Source organism: Pongo pygmaeus, chromosome 16 (genome assembly GCF_028885625.2).
Source record: "Pongo pygmaeus isolate AG05252 chromosome 16, NHGRI_mPonPyg2-v2.0_pri, whole genome shotgun sequence".
Lineage (NCBI taxonomy): Eukaryota > Metazoa > Chordata > Mammalia > Primates > Hominidae > Pongo > Pongo pygmaeus.
The window spans coordinates 34,660,681-34,668,162 of NC_072389.2; positions in this window are offsets into that span (position 1 = coordinate 34,660,681).

Genomic DNA, 7,482 nt, shown 5'->3' on the forward strand with positions numbered 1-7,482 from the left:
CATCACTTACAGACTCCAAGATAATTATAGAAGGATGTCTATTGCAGTATTGTTTGTACTAGTTAATAAAAGCGGAAAATATATTAATATCCATTATTTAGTAACTAGTTACATAAACTAACACAATGCAGTTAGTTTTTAAAAAAACAGTGGATCTATATTGCTGGTATGAGCAGAGCTCCAAGGAATGTTAATTGTGAAAGCATGAGCCCACTAAAAGCAATTCTTATATACTTTTTTCCTGTAAAATGCCCAAGAAACTATTTATGGTGGGTATATTAGACAAATGAGAATCAGCGAACCAGTACTAGGGTAGAGATTTTACTTTTCATCCCTTTCAGAGTTGTGTGCCTATACTACCTTTCTTAAAAATTAAAAAAAGACAAGAGAAGAAGAAAATAAAACACCTGTATTTATTACAGATTATAAACTGAACTGCTTATTTTGCTTTTATAGGGTACTTGGGCCTCTGACTCAAATCTGTTTTTTACAACTTTCTCATTACATGTTCTTCCCTCAATCTTTGGATGGATTGAAATGCATGCTCGGCACCACACCACTCTAGATATTTTGGGTCTCCTTCTCTCCTTCACTATTTTTTTTTTTTTTTTTTTTTGAGATGGAGTCTTGCTCTGTCGCCCAGGCTGGAGTGCAGTGGCATGATCTTGGCTCACTGCAAGCTCCGCCTCCTGGGTTCACGCTATTCTCCTGCCTCCACCTCCCGAGTAGCTGGGACTACAGGTGCCCGCCACCATGCCCGGCTATTTTTTTTTTTTTTTTTTTTTGTATTTTTAGTAGAGACGGAGGTTTCACTGTGTTAGCCAGGATGGTCTCGATCTCCTGACCTTGTGATCCACCGGCCTCGGCCTTCCAAAGTGCTGGGATTACAGGTGTGAGCCACCACGCCGGGCTCCCAGGTTCACTTCTGTTGGGACACTTCTGTCTTGGACTTCGTGGTATATTTCTGGGTTGCCTGCTGCCCCTTAGGTGAAGAAGAGCAGGATCTGGGATGAATGCACCTTGTAATCTCCTGGAGTGCTCAGCACGGAGCCATGCTCAGAAATGGCCAGAAGCTGTTTGTGGCACATTAGCATGCCTGACAGATGCAGCATCGAGGGAGACTTGATGACCCGTGGTGTCAGTGGGCAAGAGTAGAAACAAGGGCGGTCACACGTAGTCATTAGGAAGGGAAGTGGGTGCAACATTTTTAGAGGACTGATGACTGGCTATTAGTTTTGCTCAGCATATATATGTGTGTGTGTGTATATATATATATACTGCTGTGTGTTTGCAATGGAGCAGGACACTCAGGCCATGAATGCATAACATCTTGATAATCAGTCTACGTCTGAGGCTGAGGGACTCCTTCAGGTCCAAATGGCAGAATTGGTGACGGCTCCAGAATAGAGGCACTGTCTCTGGACTCCTGGCTTCATTCTCCTCACCGAGAACCACACTACTACAAGAGCCTCATTGTGTCTGAAGCTCCTAGTGAACAAGGTTAAAGTCCACCCATTCAGATGTCACTCATCATTTGTATAATCTGGGAGTTGCATTCCTGAGTGGCTGACCCCTTTTCAGAAGCTGCCTAGTTGAGATGTCACTTCTCTGACAGTGAGGCACTTAGGCTCAGAGAGAAAATCACAATGTGCTCCCCCCCTCTCAAATTTTCCCTAACAAGTAATGCGGCACTAACTTGACACCCTCTTTCCTTGTTTGGCTTTGTAAACCCTGGTCCCTTTTCCTATTAATTCCAGACATCAATATTTTCTTTCACACAACTGGCACCATTCATGCATGGAACAGTTTGAACATTATGTAGTTGTCAAGATGCCTGGGGATTACCCAGTATGCCTTGCCTGTGAGAAACTGACACCACCGAGGCCTAGTTTTGAGATGATTATTTTGAGAGTATGCTGACAAGCATGACGACCTGATCCCAGAGTGGTAATTCCATTTAATTAAAGGCCTCTTTTTATTATAGTTTTCCACCACTTTTTGATATATATATCAGAATGATTGTGAAAGTCGGCCTCGCCAGAGGTGTTCTCTTTTGCTGTAAGAGGGAGGGGGTGGGCGGATCGCACTCTCACTAGTGAGTATTTCACTGAATGGCTGTGAATGCATTCATTTTTACTGTTCTTCTCAGAACTGCCCCTGAACACAGCTTGTGTGTGTGTGTGTACGTGTGTGTGCGTGCGTGCACATGAGCATGTCCAAGTTTAAAATAAAGACTGATGGGCTTCTACTCCTATGTTATCAAACTTAAAATGTGAGATTTGACTATGTATATGTGTATATTTGCAGCTTATTTAATTTTTGTTTAAAGTTAGTACCCTTGCAATACTGGAAGGCTGACTTCTCAAAATTGTGCCTTTACTTAGTCTAGTAAGGCTTTTAAACCATGGCTGCTATTTTACTTCATAGCGATGTTAATTTCAGTTCAAATACCTGGGAAATGTAGTGCATTGCATTTTCGTAATATTTAGTACTGGAGCTAAATAGAAATATTAAAAGGAGCTGAAAAAATAAAAGATTGAAGTGATAATGCATGATGGATATTAATGATTTGATAAATGTTGTGACAGAGTAGCCTAAGTAAATTTTGATATAATATTGTTAGACTATATTGGCTTGAGGTTGATATCAGCAATTCATTTCAATAAATATTCTGGGGACCTACCTTGGGTACTGTCCAAAGCACAGGGGAGATATCAGTGAACAGACTGGGGCTGTTGGTCTTTGTATGCTTATTCACTGTGCCGTGTTTCAAAATTAACTATAGTATCATAACTCCCCAAGTTAGATTTTCTTTCTTTGTAGCATTATCAGCTGGCCTTCATTTATTTCCTCATTAAGGAGATTGCTCATTCATTTGTGCCTTCTTCACCCACTGTTCACTAGGTAGTAATGAACAAGTGTATTCCAAGCATTGTAGCATGAGATGCACATGCATGTAACACACACACAATACATAATTCATGTATTATGTTTGGGGCATTTTTTTTTAACTTTGATTGATCTGAAAAGTGTGGAGGAGGGTCTGCCATCAGCCCTTCTTTTTGTGTTGGGCAGAGTAACTGGAGGGACATTATTGATTTTTTTTTTTTTTTTTTTAGGAGTCTTGCTCTATCGCCCAGGCTGGACTGCAGTGGCGCAATCTCAGCTCACTGCAAGCTCCACCTCCCAGATCCACACCATTCTCCTGCCTCAGCCTCCCCAGTAGCTGGGACTACAGGCACCCACCACCATGCCTGGCTAATTTTTTTGTATTGTTAGTAGAGATGGAGTTTCACTGTGTTAGCCAGGATGGTCTCGATCTCCTGATCTCGTGAATCCGCCCACCTCGGCCTCCCAAAGTGCTGGGATTACAGGCGTGAGCCACTGTGCCTGTCCCTTTTGGCATCTGTTTCAAAGTTCCCAGGGAGGAGCCGGGCGGGTCAGCGGTGTCAGTGCTGAGGCCAGGTGAGGGCCTGGCTGATGTGGAGTTCAGCTGGCCTGGCGGAGACAATGTTGGCTGCTTTAGTGCAGGGGTGGGGAGGCAGCAAAGAATGGCAACTTTGTCAATTTAATCTCTATGCCTCCAGTTTCACTTGTAGCCCCATTGTGCCTTGTTTTGAGCCAGTGATTCCAGAGATTTATTTATTATGATTATATTTTCAAGTACAGGATTCTGTTGAATCAGCCATCTGGCGAAATGTTTGAAACTGATTTCTTTCACTTTTCACTGACTTGCTGCGGTTCCTAGGAGGGGTGGCTTCTCTCTAGGACTTCTGACCCTGTTAGCTGGTGCTGGTGGATTTTACTTCTTGAATTTTTGCGAGTAGTATAGGGGTGACCTACCCACAATGAAACAAAACAAAAATGTTCAAGGAGCCCATTTATATTCTACCACTAAAGGGAAAAAAGAATCATTCATTTACCCCAAATTGTTTTATGTCTCCCTCCATCCTCCACCTTTGAGGCCTTTAATCTCTGTGCAGGGAGACATTAGCCTGGGGAGTGGGGAAAGGATCTTTATTTAATGAAGGTCCCAGGCTTTTACAAGTATTTTTAAATTCTGTCTTGTTTCCTTTTTCTTTTAAAGGCACAAGTGATCCTTATGTGAAATTTAAGCTGACTGGGAAGGTGCTGTACAAAAGTAAAGTCATATATAAGAACTTGAACCCAGTTTGGGATGAGATAGTTGTATTGCCAATACAAAGCCTTGATCAAAAGCTACATGTGAAAGTAATCACAGACGGCTTTTAAATCTGCTCCTTTATTAAAAACATTTCTCAGCAGTTTCTCATGTCCTCTTAGAAGTGAACTTGCCAAAATTAATTATTTTATTAGGCCAGATTAAAAATATTAATATAGGAGAAATTCCTTATACTGTTTGTTGAAACTGTATGTTTCTCTTCAATGAGATGTACTCCAGTGAAAATTAGAGTGAAAATAATATCTATCTATATACATTGATTGTATTTAAATCTACCAAACGTGGAAGAATTATTACTGGTAGTGCCGTGGTGACAAGTACTAAAGCCTTTCTCGTTAGGAATATCTTTATACTTAATAGAGCTTCAAGCCACCAGTTGTAAGCACCAATTGCTACAACATCTGGGTTAAAGCTGCATGAGTTGAGTGCAGGATGAGATTGCTATAGAAAATTTAGCAAATTTCTATTTAATTGGCAGATCTGCTCACTGTGGAAAATGCTAAATTTTAATGAGAGGCTATTTAAACTACAGAGCGTGGTCCATTGTGCATAACATTTCAATGGGTATAAATACTGCCTTAAAAGAAATTGTTGCTGTTATTTTGATCATAGTAGGCAAAATGGGCAAGATTGAATAATTTTGTTCTCTGCATTGGCTTGACTAAATTTCTCTTTAACTATACTATGCAAAGTATTTCAGGCTCTGAAAGACTGATTTCAAAATTTCCAACCTATTGCATTTGTTAATAATTTGATAAACTCGGTTGTTTTACTATAATAGTGTGTTATTGACCTCTGCCCTCTTTGTAGGTATGTGATTGAGATTTAACCACATCTGATTTCATGGGTTCTGCATTTGTCATTCTCAGTGATCTTGAGCTTAACAGGTACAGTATTTTTACTTTGTAATTGTTATTGATGAATTTTAGAGGGAACTCATGATAATGTTAAAAGGTGCTGTTGAGGTCAAATGACAAAAATGTCATATCTGAACAAATGAAAGAGAGCTTTAAAGTGTTATAACTCTCAGTGTATTTTTAAGGATTTTTGCTTTCTAGGTGCCAAATATATTTGTCAGATGTTAAGTATTTTATAATGCAAAGTGTGTATTGGATTTCATACTTTCATTTGTTAATACTCAGTTTCATTAACCTAACTTAAAACAAGTGTTTACATTTTATTTGGGTGGTAGGGGAGGGGGGTCAGTTAACCAACTGTTGAATTAAACAATGCCAAACAGGTTCTCTACCCTGAATATAATTGTTTTATTTTCACTAAATTTTGTGCTTTCTTAACATTGTGTCTAATCCTTATTCAGAGGTAGGAGACTTTTACCATAAGCTCCTGATGTGTGTAGGTCAATTCAGTCCTGTAATACGGGTAGCATTATTTGTTGCTTTTTGCTTTTAGAACAACTGAACATATTTTAAAACTGGAAGATCCAAACAGTTTAGAAGATGACATGGGAGTGATCATCTTAAATTTGAACCTAGTGGTAAAACAGGGTGATTTCAAGAGACATGTGAGTGTCTTTTGAAACGGCTCATTTTGTCCTGTGTAAGCAGCTCATTGCAACTGTCCTTTGATAGCTAGCAGATGACTGATTATTTTTGCAGTTATTTTAGGGGGGTGAAACATATTATGGAGTCTTAAAATATCTGTTTTTTAATACAGTGCTCTTTTTTGAAGCACTGGAAAGGAAACTCGTTAAGGAATTATTTCTTTTGTGTTATTAAGATGATCGGGCATACATTTGCAGCATTTTGATTTCTTCTTTCTTTTTTTACTTTTAGCTACCAAGTTTTCCATTGGGAGTTCTTTTGAGAAGATACAAATTTTAATGTTCACTGGTCTAGTACATGGAAATTTCTAGTTGATATAGTACCTGTCAAAGATGTCTGTAACATCAGTGAAGCATTAGATTTTGTCACAATATGATTGGGACTCTTCTTATGAGCAAAAATGTGGATACAAATCATAATCTTATTTTATTTGGGATTATATTTTATAATTCTAAGGCTATACTAGAACAAAAGCATCTTTGATTATGACTTATTTGAAAAGTATTTTTAAAGCCAGTTAAAGTACCTGCTTTTTAAGATGTGTTATAATTTAGCATGTTTATAATGCAATGTAAAAATATAAAACCTATTTATAATTAGGTCTCCAGTAATGCTTCTTGAATTGAGGCAGTGTGGTGGATGGGGAGAATATTTTTCATTTTGACATCACTTATGCTTTTAGTTGTAGTTTTTCATGATGAAAATCATGACTGATTTACTACTAAACTCATAGAAGATAGGTTAAAGCAGTAGGAAAACTGTAGTGTGACTTTTCAATTGCCTTTTCAAAGACTCAACTAAATATCTGCTATTTTTAATTTGAATTCCTTTTATTACTTGTTTTTAAAAAGTGGCATTGTTGACACTTGGGACCTCATTAAAAGAGATATTTTAGTGTTAAAATGTCTTAAATTAATGTTGAAAATAAAAGCATTTTTTCTCATTCCACCTAAAGAAGGAGGGATTTGCTTTAGCTTCTTAGTCTTGACAGCATTGCTGCTGCATCTATGACTCTGGGTTCAGTGTCAGTGTGTACAGTAGGCGACCGGTGACTTGAACTGGGGGCCAGGTTATAGCCTGTAACATAAATAGGTATCATTTGTCATGTGGTTGACAACTTGCCAGCTGTTATCTTCAAAAAATTTCTTATATATTCAAGTGAGGTTTCTAAAGGTAATTGATTTCTCCATGAAAATAGCTGCATATTCAAATGACTGCCTTTGTGAATTTTTCTATAGCATATTAGATTATGTTTAACAGTAATATTTACACTTAAAAGATATTCAATATTGCCAAAATTTGGAGTTTTAACATAATGCCATTTTAGTTTCAATTTATTTCAAATTGCAGAATAGTTAATACTAGATACAGCTTGGAGTTGATTTTGTAAAAGATCTCAAAGAGACTATCTTCTCAGGGCTTAAGAACACCACAGTTTCCTCTTAATGTGGGCCTGGTTTCCTCTGACTCCCTCACCTCTCATGTTGAAGACTTTGTCAGAATATCTGTCCTGTCCGCTCACTCATGTGCTTCCTTATTTTCTTTGGTCTTTGTCTGGCAGAAGCCTAGTATACAATATATTGATACTATATATACACACAAATATATTTTTATCCCCATATATATACACACACACACATATTTATCTCCTATATATACACACGTATTTATCTTCATATATATACATACGTACGTATTTATCTCCATATATACACATAT